Below are 11282 nucleotides of genomic sequence, written 5' to 3'. Positions count from 1 at the left end.
TCAAGTGCTGCAGGCATTACATTTTTGTAATTACATTTTACAATTGAAATGTGTGGAGGACAAAAGGAAATTTTGGAGGAATCACCCCCAGCTCACTAAACATAAAAGTCATGAAAGCAGAAATGCAATCGCCTGCGGCCACACCACCTTGAATAAGCCTGATCTCGTCTGATCTCAGAAGCTAAGCAATGTTGGGCTTGGTTAGTACTTGGATGGGAGACCACCTGGGAATATCAAGTGCTGCAGGCATTACATTTTACAATTGAAATGTGTGGAGGACAAAAGGAAATTTTGGAGGAATCACCCCCAGCTCACTAAACATAAAAGTCATGAAAGCAGAAATGCAATCGCCTGCGGCCACACCACCTTGAATAAGCCTGATCTCGTCTGATCTCAGAAGCTAAGCAATGTTGGGCTTGGTTAGTACTTGGATGGGAGACCACCTGGGAATATCAAGTCCTGCAGGCATTACATTTTAGTATTTACATTTTACAATTGAAATGTGTGGAGGACAAAAGGAAATTTTGGCGGAATCACCCCCAGCTCACTAAACATAAAAGTCATGAAAGCAGAAATGCAATCGCCTGCGGCCACACCACCTTGAATAAGTCTGATCTCAGAAGCTAAGCAATGTTGGGCTTGGTTAGTACCTGGATGGGAGACCACCTGGGAATATCAAGTGCTGCAGGCATTACATTTTATAATTGAAATGTGTGGAGGACAAAAGGAAATTTGGGAGGAATCACCCCCAGCTCACTAAACATAAAAGTCATGAAAGCAGAAATGCAATCGCCTGCGGCCACACCACCTTGAATAAGCCTGATCTCGTCTGATCTCAGAAGCTAAGCAATGTTGGGCTTGGTTAGTACTTGGATGGGAGACCACCTGGGAATATCAAGTGCTGCAGGCATTACATTTTACAATTGAAATGTGTGGAGGACAAAAGGAAATTTTGGAGGAATCACCCCCAGCTCACTAAACATAAAAGTCATGAAAGCAGAAATGCAATCGCCTGCGGCCACACCACCTTGAATAAGCCTGATCTCAGAAGCTAAGCAATGTTGGGCTTGGTTAGTACTTGCATGAGAGACCACCTGGGAATATCAAGTGCTGCAGGCATTACATTTTTGTAATTACATTTTACAATTGAAATGTGTGGACGACAAAAGGAAATTTTGGAGGAATCACCCCCAGCTCACTAAACATAAAAGTCATGAAAGCAGAAATGCAATCGTCTGCGGCCACACCACCTTGAATAAGCCTGATCTCGTCTGATCTCAGAAGCTAAGCAATGTTGGGCTTGGTTAGTACTTGGATGGGAGACCACCTGGGAATATCAAGTGCTGCAGGCATTACATTTTAGTAATTACATTTTACAATTGAAATGTGTGGAGGACAAAAGGAAATTTTGGAGGAATCACCCCCAGCTCACTAAACATAAAAGTCATGAAAGCAGAAATGCAATCGCCTGCGGCCACACCACCTTGAATAAGCCTGATCTCGTCTGATCTCAGAAGCTAAGCAATGTTGGGCTTGGTTAGTACTTGGATGGGAGACCACCTGGGAATATCAAGTGCTGCAGGCATTACATTTTAGTAATTACATTTTACAATTGAAATGTGTGGAGGACAAAAGGAAATTTTGGAGGAATCACCCCCAGCTCACTAAACATAAAAGTCATGAAAGCAGAAATGCAATCGCCTGCGGCCACACCACCTTGAATAAGCCTGATCTCGTCTGATCTCAGAAGCTAAGCAATGTTGGGCTTGGTTAGTACTTGGATGGGAGACCACCTGGGAATATCAAGTGCTGCAGGCATTACATTTTTGTAATTACATTTTACAATTGAAATGTGTGGAGGACAAAAGGAAATTTTGGAGGAATCACCCCCAGCTCACTAAACATAAAAGTCATGAAAGCAGAAATGCAATCGCCTGCGGCCACACCACCTTGAATAAGCCTGATCTCGTCTGATCTCAGAAGCTAAGCAATGTTGGGCTTGGTTAGTACTTGGATGGGAGACCACCTGGGAATATCAAGTGCTGCAGGCATTACATTTTACAATAGAAATGTGTGGAGGACAAAAGGAAATTTTGGAGGAATCACCCCCAGCTCACTAAACATAAAAATCATGAAAGCAGAAATGCAATCGCCTGCGGCCACACCACCTTGAATAAGCCTGATCTCGTCTGATCTCAGAAGCTAAGCAATGTTGGGCTTGGTTAGTACTTGGATGGGAGACCACCTGGGAATATCAAGTGCTGCAGGCATTACATTTTACAATTGAAATGTGTGGAGGACAAAAGGAAATTTTGGAGGAATCACCCCCAGCTCACTAAACATAAAAGTCATGAAAGCAGAAATGCAATCACCTGCGGCCACACCACCTTGAATAAGCCTGATCTCGTCTGATCTCAGAAGCTAAGCAATGTTGGGCTTGGTTAGTACTTGGATGGGAGACCACCTGGGAATATCAAGTGCTGCAGGCATTACATTTTACAATTGAAATGTGTGGAGGACAAAAGGAAATTTTGGAGGAATCACCCCCAGCTCACTAAACATAAAAGTCATGAAAGCAGAAATGCAATCGCCTGCGGCCACACCACCTTGAATAAGCCTGCTCTCGTCTGATCTCAGAAGCTAAGCAATGTTGGGCTTGGTTAGTACTTGGAATGGAGACCACCTGGGAATATCAAGTGCTGCAGGCATTACATTTTACAATTGAAATGTGTGGAGGACAAAAGGAAATTTTGGAGGAATCACCCCCAGCTCACTAAACATAAAAGTCATGAAAGCAGAAATGCAATCGCCTGCGGCCACACCACCTTGAATAAGCCTGATCTCGTCTGATTTCAGAAGCTAAGCAATGTTGGGCTTGGTTAGTACTTGGATGGGAGACCACCTGGGAATATCAAGTGCTGCAGGCATTACATTTTACAATTGAAATGTGTGGAGGACAAAAGGAAATTTTGGAGGAATCACCCCCAGCTCACTAAACATAAAAGTCATGAAAGCAGAAATGCAATCGCCTGCGGCCACACCACCTTGAATAAGCCTGATCTCGTCTGATCTCAGAAGCTAAGCAATGTTGGGCTTGGTTAGTACTTGGATGGGAGACCACCTGGGAATATCAAGTGCTGCAGGCATTACATTTTACAATTGAAATGTGTGGAGGACAAAAGGAAATTTTGGAGGAATCACCCCCAGCTCACTAAACATAAAAGTCATGAAAGCAGAAATGCAATCGCCTGCGGCCACACCACCTTGAATAAGCCTGATCTCGTCTGATCTCAGAAGCTAAGCAATGTTGGGCTTGGTTAGTACTTGGATGGGAGACCACCTGGGAATATCAAGTGCTGCAGGCATTACATTTTTGTAATTACATTTTACAATTGAAATGTGTGGAGGACAAAAGGAAATTTTGGAGGAATCACCCCCAGCTCACTAAACATAAAAGTCATGAAAGCAGAAATGCAATCGCCTGCGGCCACACCACCTTGAATAAGCCTGATCTCGTCTGATCTCAGAAGCTAAGCAATGTTGGGCTTGGTTAGTACTTGGATGGGAGACCACCTGGGAATATCAAGTGCTGCAGGCATTACATTTTTGTAATTACATTTTACAATTGAAATGTGTGGAGGACAAAAGGAAATTTTGGAGGAATCACCCCCAGCTCACTAAACATAAAAGTCATGAAAGCAGAAATGCAATCGCCTGCGGCCACACCACCTTGAATAAGCCTGATCTCGTCTGATCTCAGAAGCTAAGCAATGTTGGGCTTGGTTAGTACTTGGATGGGAGACCACCTGGGAATATCAAGTGCTGCAGGCATTACATTTTAGTAATTACATTTTACAATTGAAATGTGTGGAGGACAAAAGGAAATTTTGGAGGAATCACCCCCAGCTCACTAAACATAAAAGTCATGAAAGCAGAAATGCAATCGCCTGCGGCCACACCACCTTGAATAAGCCTGATCTCGTCTGATCTCAGAAGCTAAGCAATGTTGGGCTTGGTTAGTACTTGGATGGGAGACCACCTGGGAATATCAAGTGCTGCAGGCATTACATTTTTGTAATTACATTTTACAATTGAAATGTGTGGAGGACAAAAGGAAATTTTGGAGGAATCACCCCCAGCTCACTAAACATAAAAGTCATGAAAGCAGAAATGCAATCGCCTGCGGCCACACCACCTTGAATAAGCCTGATCTCGTCTGATCTCAGAAGCTAAGCAATGTTGGGCTTGGTTAGTACTTGGATGGGAGACCACGTGGGAATATCAAGTGCTGCAGGCATTACATTTTACAATATAAATGTGTGGAGGACAAAAGGAAATTTTGGAGGAATCACCCCCAGCTCACTAAACATAAAAATCATGAAAGCAGAAATGCAATCGCCTGCGGCCACACCACCTTGAATAAGCCTGATCTCGTCTGATCTCAGAAGCTAAGCAATGTTGGGCTTGGTTAGTACTTGGATGGGAGACCACCTGGGAATATCAAGTGCTGCAGGCATTACATTTTACAATTGAAATGTGTGGAGGACAAAAGGAAATTTTGGAGGAATCACCCCCAGCTCACTAAACATAAAAGTCATGAAAGCAGAAATGCAATCACCTGCGGCCACACCACCTTGAATAAGCCTGATCTCGTCTGATCTCAGAAGCTAAGCAATGTTGGGCTTGGTTAGTACTTGGATGGGAGACCACCTGGGAATATCAAGTGCTGCAGGCATTACATTTTACAATTGAAATGTGTGGAGGACAAAAGGAAATTTTGGAGGAATCACCCCCAGCTCACTAAACATAAAAGTCATGAAAGCAGAAATGCAATCGCCTGCGGCCACACCACCTTGAATAAGCCTGCTCTCGTCTGATCTCAGAAGCTAAGCAATGTTGGGCTTGGTTAGTACTTGGAATGGAGACCACCTGGGAATATCAAGTGCTGCAGGCATTACATTTTACAATTGAAATGTGTGGAGGACAAAAGGAAATTTTGGAGGAATCACCCCCAGCTCACTAAACATAAAAGTCATGAAAGCAGAAATGCAATCGCCTGCGGCCACACCACCTTGAATAAGCCTGATCTCGTCTGATTTCAGAAGCTAAGCAATGTTGGGCTTGGTTAGTACTTGGATGGGAGACCACCTGGGAATATCAAGTGCTGCAGGCATTACATTTTACAATTGAAATGTGTGGAGGACAAAAGGAAATTTTGGAGGAATCACCCCCAGCTCACTAAACATAAAAGTCATGAAAGCAGAAATGCAATCGCCTGCGGCCACACCACCTTGAATAAGCCTGATCTCGTCTGATCTCAGAAGCTAAGCAATGTTGGGCTTGGTTAGTACTTGGATGGGAGACCACCTGGGAATATCAAGTGCTGCAGGCATTACATTTTACAATTGAAATGTGTGGAGGACAAAAGGAAATTTTGGAGGAATCACCCCCAGCTCACTAAACATAAAAGTCATGAAAGCAGAAATGCAATCGCCTGCGGCCACACCACCTTGAATAAGCCTGATCTCGTCTGATCTCAGAAGCTAAGCAATGTTGGGCTTGGTTAGTACTTGGATGGGAGACCACCTGGGAATATCAAGTGCTGCAGGCATTACATTTTTGTAATTACATTTTACAATTGAAATGTGTGGAGGACAAAAGGAAATTTTGGAGGAATCACCCCCAGCTCACTAAACATAAAAGTCATGAAAGCAGAAATGCAATCGCCTGCGGCCACACCACCTTGAATAAGCCTGATCTCGTCTGATCTCAGAAGCTAAGCAATGTTGGGCTTGGTTAGTACTTGGATGGGAGACCACCTGGGAATATCAAGTGCTGCAGGCATTACATTTTTGTAATTACATTTTACAATTGAAATGTGTGGAGGACAAAAGGAAATTTTGGAGGAATCACCCCCAGCTCACTAAACATAAAAGTCATGAAAGCAGAAATGCAATCGCCTGCGGCCACACCACCTTGAATAAGCCTGATCTCGTCTGATCTCAGAAGCTAAGCAATGTTGGGCTTGGTTAGTACTTGGATGGGAGACCACCTGGGAATATCAAGTGCTGCAGGCATTACATTTTTGTAATTACATTTTACAATTGAAATGTGTGGAGGACAAAAGGAAATTTTGGAGGAATCACCCCCAGCTCACTAAACATAAAAGTCATGAAAGCAGAAATGCAATCGCCTGCGGCCACACCACCTTGAATAAGCCTGATCTCGTCTGATCTCAGAAGCTAAGCAATGTTGGGCTTGGTTAGTACTTGGATGGGAGACCACCTGGGAATATCAAGTGCTGCAGGCATTACATTTTACAATTGAAATGTGTGGAGGACAAAAGGAAATTTTGGAGGAATCACCCCCAGCTCACTAAACATAAAAGTCATGAAAGCAGAAATGCAATCGCCTGCGGCCACACCACCTTGAATAAGCCTGATCTCGTCTGATCTCAGAAGCTAAGCAATGTTGGGCTTGGTTAGTACTTGCATGAGAGACCACCTGGGAATATCAAGTGCTGCAGGCATTACATTTTTGTAATTACATTTTACAATTGAAATGTGTGGAGGACAAAAGGAAATTTTGGCGGAATCACCCCCAGCTCACTAAACATAAAAGTCATGAAAGCAGAAATGCAATCGCCTGCGGCCACACCACCTTGAATAAGCCTGATCTCGTCTGATCTCAGAAGCTAAGCAATGTTGGGCTTGGTTAGTACTTGGATGGGAGACCACCTGGGAATATCAAGTGCTGCAGGCATTACATTTTTGTAATTACATTTTACAATTGAAATGTGTGGAGGACAAAAGGAAATTTTGGAGGAATCACCCCCAGCTCACTAAACATAAAAGTCATGAAAGCAGAAATGCAATCGCCTGCGGCCACACCACCTTGAATAAGCCTGATCTCGTCTGATCTCAGAAGCTAAGCAATGTTGGGCTTGGTTAGTACTTGGATGGGAGACCACCTGGGAATATCAAGTGCTGCAGGCATTACATTTTTGTAATTACATTTTACAATTGAAATGTGTGGAGGACAAAAGGAAATTTTGGAGGAATCACCCCCAGCTCACTAAACATAAAAGTCATGAAAGCAGAACAGCAATCGCCTGCGGCCACACCGCCTTGAATAAGCCTGATCTCGTCTGATCTCAGAAGCTAAGCAATGTTGGGCTTGGTTAGTACTTGGATGGGAGACCACCTGGGAATATCAAGTGCTGCAGGCATTACATTTTTGTAATTACATTTTACAATTGAAATGTGTGGAGGACAAAAGGAAATTTTGGAGGAATCACCCCCAGCTCACTAAACATAAAAGTCATGAAAGCAGAAATGCAATCGCCTGCGGCCACACCACCTTGAATAAGCCTGATCTCGTCTGATCTCAGAAGCTAAGCAATGTTGGGCTTGGTTAGTACTTGGATGGGAGACCACCTGGGAATATCAAGTGCTGCAGGCATTACATTTTACAATTGAAATGTGTGGAGGACAAAAGGAAATTTTGGAGGAATCACCCCCAGCTCACTAAACATAAAAGTCATGAAAGCAGAAATGCAAACGCCTGCGGCCACACCACCTTGAATAAGCCTGATCTCGTCTGATCTCAGAAGCTAAGCAATGTTGGGCTTGGTTAGTACTTGGATGGGAGACCACCTGGGAATATCAAGTGCTGCAGGCATTACATTTTACAATAGAAATGTGTGGAGGACAAAAGGAAATTTTGGAGGAATCACCCCCAGCTCACTAAACATAAAAGTCATGAAAGCAGAAGTGCAATCGTCTGCGGCCACACCACCTTGAATAAGCCTGATCTCGTCTGATCTCAGAAGCTAAGCAATGTTGGGCTTGGTTAGTACTTGGATGGGAGACCACCTGGGAATATCAAGTGCTGCAGGCATTACATTTTACAATAGAAATGTGTGGAGGACAAAAGGAAATTTTGGAGGAATCACCCCCAGCTCACTAAACATAAAAGTCATGAAAGCAGAAATGCAATCGCCTGCGGCCACACCACCTTGAATAAGCCTGATCTCGTCTGATCTCAGAAGCTAAGCAATGTTGGGCTTGGTTAGTACTTGGATGGGAGACCACCTGGGAATATCAAGTGCTGCAGGCATTACATTTTTGTAATTACATTTTACAATTGAAATGTGTGGAGGACAAAAGGAAATTTTGGAGGAATCACCCCCAGCTCACTAAACATAAAAGTCATGAAAGCAGAAATGCAATCGCCTGCGGCCACACCACCTTGAATAAGCCTGATCTCGTCTGATCTCAGAAGCTAAGCAATGTTGGGCTTGGTTAGTACTTGGATGGGAGACCACCTGGGAATATCAAGTGCTGCAGGCATTACATTTTACAATTGAAATGTGTGGAGGACAAAAGGAAATTTTGGAGGAATCACCCCCAGCTCACTAAACATAAAAGTCATGAAAGCAGAAATGCAATTGCCTGCGGCCACACCACCTTGAATAAGCCTGATCTCGTCTGATCTCAGAAGCTAAGCAATGTTGGGCTTGGTTAGTACTTGGATGGGAGACCACCTGGGAATATCAAGTGCTGCAGGCATTACATTTTAGTAATTACATTTTACAATTGAAATGTGTGGAGGACAAAAGGAAATTTTGGAGGAATCACCCCCAGCTCACTAAACATAAAAGTCATGAAAGCAGAAATGCAATCGCCTGCGGCCACACCACCTTGAATAAGCCTGATCTCGTCTGATCTCATAAGCTAAGCAATGTTGGGCTTGGTTAGTACTTGGATGGGAGACCACCTGGGAATATCAAGTGCTGCAGGCATTACAATTTTGCAATTACATTTTACAATTGATATGTGTGGAGGACAAAAGGAAATTTTGGAGGAATCACCCCCAGCTCACTAAACATAAAAGTCATGAAAGCAGAAATGCAATCGCCTGCGGCCACACCACCTTGAATAAGCCTGATCTCGTCTGATCTCAGAAGCTAAGCAATGTTGGGCTTGGTTAGTACTTGGATGGGAGACCACCTGGGAATATCAAGTGCTGCAGGCATTACATTTTTGTAATTACATTTTACAATTGAAATGTGTGGAGGACAAAAGGAAATTTTGGAGGAATCACCCCCAGCTCACTAAACATAAAAGTCATGAAAGCAGAACAGCAATCGCCTGCGGCCACACCGCCTTGAATAAGCCTGATCTCGTCTGATCTCAGAAGCTAAGCAATGTTGGGCTTGGTTAGTACTTGGATGGGAGACCACCTGGGAATATCAAGTGCTGCAGGCATTACATTTTTGTAATTACATTTTACAATTGAAATGTGTGGAGGACAAAAGGAAATTTTGGAGGAATCACCCCCAGCTCACTAAACATAAAAGTCATGAAAGCAGAAATGCAATCGCCTGCGGCCACACCACCTTGAATAAGCCTGATCTCGTCTGATCTCAGAAGCTAAGCAATGTTGGGCTTGGTTAGTACTTGGATGGGAGACCACCTGGGAATATCAAGTGCTGCAGGCATTACATTTTACAATTGAAATGTGTGGAGGACAAAAGGAAATTTTGGAGGAATCACCCCCAGCTCACTAAACATAAAAGTCATGAAAGCAGAAATGCAAACGCCTGCGGCCACACCACCTTGAATAAGCCTGATCTCGTCTGATCTCAGAAGCTAAGCAATGTTGGGCTTGGTTAGTACTTGGATGGGAGACCACCTGGGAATATCAAGTGCTGCAGGCATTACATTTTACAATAGAAATGTGTGGAGGACAAAAGGAAATTTTGGAGGAATCACCCCCAGCTCACTAAACATAAAAGTCATGAAAGCAGAAATGCAATCGTCTGCGGCCACACCACCTTGAATAAGCCTGATCTCGTCTGATCTCAGAAGCTAAGCAATGTTGGGCTTGGTTAGTACTTGGATGGGAGACCACCTGGGAATATCAAGTGCTGCAGGCATTACATTTTACAATAGAAATGTGTGGAGGACAAAAGGAAATTTTGGAGGAATCACCCCCAGCTCACTAAACATAAAAGTCATGAAAGCAGAAATGCAATCGCCTGCGGCCACACCACCTTGAATAAGCCTGATCTCGTCTGATCTCAGAAGCTAAGCAATGTTGGGCTTGGTTAGTACTTGGATGGGAGACCACCTGGGAATATCAAGTGCTGCAGGCATTACATTTTTGTAATTACATTTTACAATTGAAATGTGTGGAGGACAAAAGGAAATTTTGGAGGAATCACCCCCAGCTCACTAAACATAAAAGTCATGAAAGCAGAAATGCAATCGCCTGCGGCCACACCACCTTGAATAAGCCTGATCTCGTCTGATCTCAGAAGCTAAGCAATGTTGGGCTTGGTTAGTACTTGGATGGGAGACCACCTGGGAATATCAAGTGCTGCAGGCATTACATTTTACAATTGAAATGTGTGGAGGACAAAAGGAAATTTTGGAGGAATCACCCCCAGCTCACTAAACATAAAAGTCATGAAAGCAGAAATGCAATCGCCTGCGGCCACACCACCTTGAATAAGCCTGATCTCGTCTGATCTCAGAAGCTAAGCAATGTTGGGCTTGGTTAGTACTTGGATGGGAGACCACCTGGGAATATCAAGTGCTGCAGGCATTACATTTTACAATTGAAATGTGTGGAGGACAAAAGGAAATTTTGGAGGAATCACCCCCAGCTCACTAAACATAAAAGTCATGAAAGCAGAAATGCAATCGCCTGCGGCCACACCACCTTGAATAAGCCTGATCTCGTCTGATCTCAGAAGCTAAGCAATGTTGGGCTTGGTTAGTACTTGGATGGGAGACCACCTGGGAATATCAAGTGCTGCAGGCATTACATTTTTGTAATTACATTTTACAATTGAAATGTGTGGAGGACAAAAGGAAATTTTGGAGGAATCACCCCCAGCTCACTAAACATAAAAGTCATGAAAGCAGAAATGCAATCGCCTGCGGCCACACCACCTTGAATAAGCCTGATCTCGTCTGATCTCAGAAGCTAAGCAATGTTGGGCTTGGTTAGTACTTGGATGGGAGACCACCTGGGAATATCAAGTGCTGCAGGCATTACATTTTACAATTGAAATGTGTGGAGGACAAAAGGAAATTTTGGAGGAATCACCCCCAGCTCACTAAACATAAAAGTCATGAAAGCAGAAATGCAATCGCCTGCGGCCACACCACCTTGAATAAGCCTGATCTCGTCTGATCTCAGAAGCTAAGCAATGTTGGGCTTGGTTAGTACTTGGATGGGAGACCACCTGGGAATATCAAGTGCTGCAGGCA

General features: G+C 43.8%; 46 non-coding genes and 5 pseudogenes across 46 annotated transcripts in view; all 51 read left to right on the top strand.

Moving 5' to 3' along the window:
• The window catches only part of LOC131718396 (5S ribosomal RNA), a 119-nt gene extending 103 nt beyond the window's left edge, over positions 1 to 16 (top strand). Inside the window, exon 1 of the ribosomal RNA XR_009317294.1 lies at positions 1 to 16. This exon is cut by the window's left edge and continues 103 nt beyond it. This is a non-coding gene — a ribosomal RNA (5S ribosomal RNA).
• A 114-nt stretch (positions 17 to 130) lies between these two features.
• On the top strand, positions 131 to 249 carry LOC131718395 (5S ribosomal RNA). Its single transcript, XR_009317293.1, has one exon. It is a non-coding gene; the product is annotated as a 5S ribosomal RNA (ribosomal RNA).
• Positions 250 to 349: 100 nt separating this feature from the next.
• Positions 350 to 468, top strand: LOC131712492 (5S ribosomal RNA). Its single transcript, XR_009314383.1, has one exon. It is a non-coding gene; the product is annotated as a 5S ribosomal RNA (ribosomal RNA).
• A 114-nt stretch (positions 469 to 582) lies between these two features.
• Positions 583 to 691, top strand: LOC131715974 (5S ribosomal RNA; annotated as a pseudogene).
• A 100-nt stretch (positions 692 to 791) lies between these two features.
• On the top strand, positions 792 to 910 carry LOC131718394 (5S ribosomal RNA). The gene has a single exon (XR_009317292.1). It is a non-coding gene; the product is annotated as a 5S ribosomal RNA (ribosomal RNA).
• Positions 911 to 1010: 100 nt separating this feature from the next.
• On the top strand, positions 1011 to 1119 carry LOC131716352 (5S ribosomal RNA; annotated as a pseudogene).
• Positions 1120 to 1233: 114 nt separating this feature from the next.
• On the top strand, positions 1234 to 1352 carry LOC131710094 (5S ribosomal RNA). Its single transcript, XR_009311963.1, has one exon. It is a non-coding gene; the product is annotated as a 5S ribosomal RNA (ribosomal RNA).
• Positions 1353 to 1466: 114 nt separating this feature from the next.
• On the top strand, positions 1467 to 1585 carry LOC131718392 (5S ribosomal RNA). The gene has a single exon (XR_009317291.1). It is a non-coding gene; the product is annotated as a 5S ribosomal RNA (ribosomal RNA).
• A 114-nt stretch (positions 1586 to 1699) lies between these two features.
• Positions 1700 to 1818, top strand: LOC131718391 (5S ribosomal RNA). The gene has a single exon (XR_009317290.1). It is a non-coding gene; the product is annotated as a 5S ribosomal RNA (ribosomal RNA).
• Positions 1819 to 1932: 114 nt separating this feature from the next.
• LOC131718389 (5S ribosomal RNA) lies at positions 1933 to 2051 on the top strand. Its single transcript, XR_009317288.1, has one exon. It is a non-coding gene; the product is annotated as a 5S ribosomal RNA (ribosomal RNA).
• A 100-nt stretch (positions 2052 to 2151) lies between these two features.
• Positions 2152 to 2270, top strand: LOC131718388 (5S ribosomal RNA). Its single transcript, XR_009317287.1, has one exon. It is a non-coding gene; the product is annotated as a 5S ribosomal RNA (ribosomal RNA).
• Positions 2271 to 2370: 100 nt separating this feature from the next.
• Positions 2371 to 2489, top strand: LOC131710838 (5S ribosomal RNA). Its single transcript, XR_009312720.1, has one exon. It is a non-coding gene; the product is annotated as a 5S ribosomal RNA (ribosomal RNA).
• A 100-nt stretch (positions 2490 to 2589) lies between these two features.
• Positions 2590 to 2708, top strand: LOC131714332 (5S ribosomal RNA; annotated as a pseudogene).
• A 100-nt stretch (positions 2709 to 2808) lies between these two features.
• LOC131711368 (5S ribosomal RNA) lies at positions 2809 to 2927 on the top strand. Its single transcript, XR_009313252.1, has one exon. It is a non-coding gene; the product is annotated as a 5S ribosomal RNA (ribosomal RNA).
• Positions 2928 to 3027: 100 nt separating this feature from the next.
• LOC131718387 (5S ribosomal RNA) lies at positions 3028 to 3146 on the top strand. The gene has a single exon (XR_009317286.1). It is a non-coding gene; the product is annotated as a 5S ribosomal RNA (ribosomal RNA).
• Positions 3147 to 3246: 100 nt separating this feature from the next.
• Positions 3247 to 3365, top strand: LOC131718386 (5S ribosomal RNA). Its single transcript, XR_009317285.1, has one exon. It is a non-coding gene; the product is annotated as a 5S ribosomal RNA (ribosomal RNA).
• A 114-nt stretch (positions 3366 to 3479) lies between these two features.
• On the top strand, positions 3480 to 3598 carry LOC131718385 (5S ribosomal RNA). The gene has a single exon (XR_009317284.1). It is a non-coding gene; the product is annotated as a 5S ribosomal RNA (ribosomal RNA).
• A 114-nt stretch (positions 3599 to 3712) lies between these two features.
• LOC131718384 (5S ribosomal RNA) lies at positions 3713 to 3831 on the top strand. Its single transcript, XR_009317283.1, has one exon. It is a non-coding gene; the product is annotated as a 5S ribosomal RNA (ribosomal RNA).
• A 114-nt stretch (positions 3832 to 3945) lies between these two features.
• On the top strand, positions 3946 to 4064 carry LOC131718383 (5S ribosomal RNA). The gene has a single exon (XR_009317282.1). It is a non-coding gene; the product is annotated as a 5S ribosomal RNA (ribosomal RNA).
• A 114-nt stretch (positions 4065 to 4178) lies between these two features.
• Positions 4179 to 4297, top strand: LOC131720777 (5S ribosomal RNA). The gene has a single exon (XR_009319673.1). It is a non-coding gene; the product is annotated as a 5S ribosomal RNA (ribosomal RNA).
• Positions 4298 to 4397: 100 nt separating this feature from the next.
• LOC131718382 (5S ribosomal RNA) lies at positions 4398 to 4516 on the top strand. Its single transcript, XR_009317281.1, has one exon. It is a non-coding gene; the product is annotated as a 5S ribosomal RNA (ribosomal RNA).
• A 100-nt stretch (positions 4517 to 4616) lies between these two features.
• On the top strand, positions 4617 to 4735 carry LOC131710837 (5S ribosomal RNA). The gene has a single exon (XR_009312719.1). It is a non-coding gene; the product is annotated as a 5S ribosomal RNA (ribosomal RNA).
• Positions 4736 to 4835: 100 nt separating this feature from the next.
• Positions 4836 to 4954, top strand: LOC131714331 (5S ribosomal RNA; annotated as a pseudogene).
• Positions 4955 to 5054: 100 nt separating this feature from the next.
• LOC131711367 (5S ribosomal RNA) lies at positions 5055 to 5173 on the top strand. The gene has a single exon (XR_009313251.1). It is a non-coding gene; the product is annotated as a 5S ribosomal RNA (ribosomal RNA).
• Positions 5174 to 5273: 100 nt separating this feature from the next.
• On the top strand, positions 5274 to 5392 carry LOC131718381 (5S ribosomal RNA). Its single transcript, XR_009317280.1, has one exon. It is a non-coding gene; the product is annotated as a 5S ribosomal RNA (ribosomal RNA).
• A 100-nt stretch (positions 5393 to 5492) lies between these two features.
• On the top strand, positions 5493 to 5611 carry LOC131718380 (5S ribosomal RNA). Its single transcript, XR_009317279.1, has one exon. It is a non-coding gene; the product is annotated as a 5S ribosomal RNA (ribosomal RNA).
• Positions 5612 to 5725: 114 nt separating this feature from the next.
• Positions 5726 to 5844, top strand: LOC131718378 (5S ribosomal RNA). Its single transcript, XR_009317277.1, has one exon. It is a non-coding gene; the product is annotated as a 5S ribosomal RNA (ribosomal RNA).
• A 114-nt stretch (positions 5845 to 5958) lies between these two features.
• LOC131718377 (5S ribosomal RNA) lies at positions 5959 to 6077 on the top strand. Its single transcript, XR_009317276.1, has one exon. It is a non-coding gene; the product is annotated as a 5S ribosomal RNA (ribosomal RNA).
• Positions 6078 to 6191: 114 nt separating this feature from the next.
• On the top strand, positions 6192 to 6310 carry LOC131718376 (5S ribosomal RNA). The gene has a single exon (XR_009317275.1). It is a non-coding gene; the product is annotated as a 5S ribosomal RNA (ribosomal RNA).
• Positions 6311 to 6410: 100 nt separating this feature from the next.
• LOC131713378 (5S ribosomal RNA) lies at positions 6411 to 6529 on the top strand (annotated as a pseudogene).
• Positions 6530 to 6643: 114 nt separating this feature from the next.
• Positions 6644 to 6762, top strand: LOC131718375 (5S ribosomal RNA). Its single transcript, XR_009317274.1, has one exon. It is a non-coding gene; the product is annotated as a 5S ribosomal RNA (ribosomal RNA).
• Positions 6763 to 6876: 114 nt separating this feature from the next.
• Positions 6877 to 6995, top strand: LOC131718374 (5S ribosomal RNA). The gene has a single exon (XR_009317273.1). It is a non-coding gene; the product is annotated as a 5S ribosomal RNA (ribosomal RNA).
• A 114-nt stretch (positions 6996 to 7109) lies between these two features.
• LOC131720637 (5S ribosomal RNA) lies at positions 7110 to 7228 on the top strand. The gene has a single exon (XR_009319534.1). It is a non-coding gene; the product is annotated as a 5S ribosomal RNA (ribosomal RNA).
• A 114-nt stretch (positions 7229 to 7342) lies between these two features.
• On the top strand, positions 7343 to 7461 carry LOC131718373 (5S ribosomal RNA). The gene has a single exon (XR_009317272.1). It is a non-coding gene; the product is annotated as a 5S ribosomal RNA (ribosomal RNA).
• Positions 7462 to 7561: 100 nt separating this feature from the next.
• LOC131718372 (5S ribosomal RNA) lies at positions 7562 to 7680 on the top strand. The gene has a single exon (XR_009317271.1). It is a non-coding gene; the product is annotated as a 5S ribosomal RNA (ribosomal RNA).
• Positions 7681 to 7780: 100 nt separating this feature from the next.
• LOC131710093 (5S ribosomal RNA) lies at positions 7781 to 7899 on the top strand. Its single transcript, XR_009311962.1, has one exon. It is a non-coding gene; the product is annotated as a 5S ribosomal RNA (ribosomal RNA).
• Positions 7900 to 7999: 100 nt separating this feature from the next.
• On the top strand, positions 8000 to 8118 carry LOC131718371 (5S ribosomal RNA). Its single transcript, XR_009317270.1, has one exon. It is a non-coding gene; the product is annotated as a 5S ribosomal RNA (ribosomal RNA).
• Positions 8119 to 8232: 114 nt separating this feature from the next.
• Positions 8233 to 8351, top strand: LOC131718370 (5S ribosomal RNA). The gene has a single exon (XR_009317269.1). It is a non-coding gene; the product is annotated as a 5S ribosomal RNA (ribosomal RNA).
• A 100-nt stretch (positions 8352 to 8451) lies between these two features.
• On the top strand, positions 8452 to 8570 carry LOC131718369 (5S ribosomal RNA). Its single transcript, XR_009317268.1, has one exon. It is a non-coding gene; the product is annotated as a 5S ribosomal RNA (ribosomal RNA).
• Positions 8571 to 8684: 114 nt separating this feature from the next.
• LOC131712243 (5S ribosomal RNA) lies at positions 8685 to 8803 on the top strand. Its single transcript, XR_009314136.1, has one exon. It is a non-coding gene; the product is annotated as a 5S ribosomal RNA (ribosomal RNA).
• Positions 8804 to 8917: 114 nt separating this feature from the next.
• On the top strand, positions 8918 to 9036 carry LOC131718367 (5S ribosomal RNA). The gene has a single exon (XR_009317266.1). It is a non-coding gene; the product is annotated as a 5S ribosomal RNA (ribosomal RNA).
• Positions 9037 to 9150: 114 nt separating this feature from the next.
• On the top strand, positions 9151 to 9269 carry LOC131720635 (5S ribosomal RNA). Its single transcript, XR_009319532.1, has one exon. It is a non-coding gene; the product is annotated as a 5S ribosomal RNA (ribosomal RNA).
• Positions 9270 to 9383: 114 nt separating this feature from the next.
• LOC131718366 (5S ribosomal RNA) lies at positions 9384 to 9502 on the top strand. Its single transcript, XR_009317265.1, has one exon. It is a non-coding gene; the product is annotated as a 5S ribosomal RNA (ribosomal RNA).
• Positions 9503 to 9602: 100 nt separating this feature from the next.
• Positions 9603 to 9721, top strand: LOC131718365 (5S ribosomal RNA). The gene has a single exon (XR_009317264.1). It is a non-coding gene; the product is annotated as a 5S ribosomal RNA (ribosomal RNA).
• Positions 9722 to 9821: 100 nt separating this feature from the next.
• Positions 9822 to 9940, top strand: LOC131710091 (5S ribosomal RNA). The gene has a single exon (XR_009311960.1). It is a non-coding gene; the product is annotated as a 5S ribosomal RNA (ribosomal RNA).
• Positions 9941 to 10040: 100 nt separating this feature from the next.
• On the top strand, positions 10041 to 10159 carry LOC131718364 (5S ribosomal RNA). Its single transcript, XR_009317263.1, has one exon. It is a non-coding gene; the product is annotated as a 5S ribosomal RNA (ribosomal RNA).
• A 114-nt stretch (positions 10160 to 10273) lies between these two features.
• On the top strand, positions 10274 to 10392 carry LOC131718363 (5S ribosomal RNA). Its single transcript, XR_009317262.1, has one exon. It is a non-coding gene; the product is annotated as a 5S ribosomal RNA (ribosomal RNA).
• Positions 10393 to 10492: 100 nt separating this feature from the next.
• Positions 10493 to 10611, top strand: LOC131718362 (5S ribosomal RNA). Its single transcript, XR_009317261.1, has one exon. It is a non-coding gene; the product is annotated as a 5S ribosomal RNA (ribosomal RNA).
• Positions 10612 to 10711: 100 nt separating this feature from the next.
• LOC131718361 (5S ribosomal RNA) lies at positions 10712 to 10830 on the top strand. Its single transcript, XR_009317260.1, has one exon. It is a non-coding gene; the product is annotated as a 5S ribosomal RNA (ribosomal RNA).
• A 114-nt stretch (positions 10831 to 10944) lies between these two features.
• Positions 10945 to 11063, top strand: LOC131718360 (5S ribosomal RNA). The gene has a single exon (XR_009317259.1). It is a non-coding gene; the product is annotated as a 5S ribosomal RNA (ribosomal RNA).
• Positions 11064 to 11163: 100 nt separating this feature from the next.
• LOC131718359 (5S ribosomal RNA) lies at positions 11164 to 11282 on the top strand. The gene has a single exon (XR_009317258.1). It is a non-coding gene; the product is annotated as a 5S ribosomal RNA (ribosomal RNA).

This window comes from Acipenser ruthenus, chromosome 44 (assembly GCF_902713425.1).
Source record: "Acipenser ruthenus chromosome 44, fAciRut3.2 maternal haplotype, whole genome shotgun sequence".
NCBI lineage: Eukaryota > Metazoa > Chordata > Actinopteri > Acipenseriformes > Acipenseridae > Acipenser > Acipenser ruthenus.
This window is presented reverse-complemented; position numbering and strand designations above follow the sequence as displayed.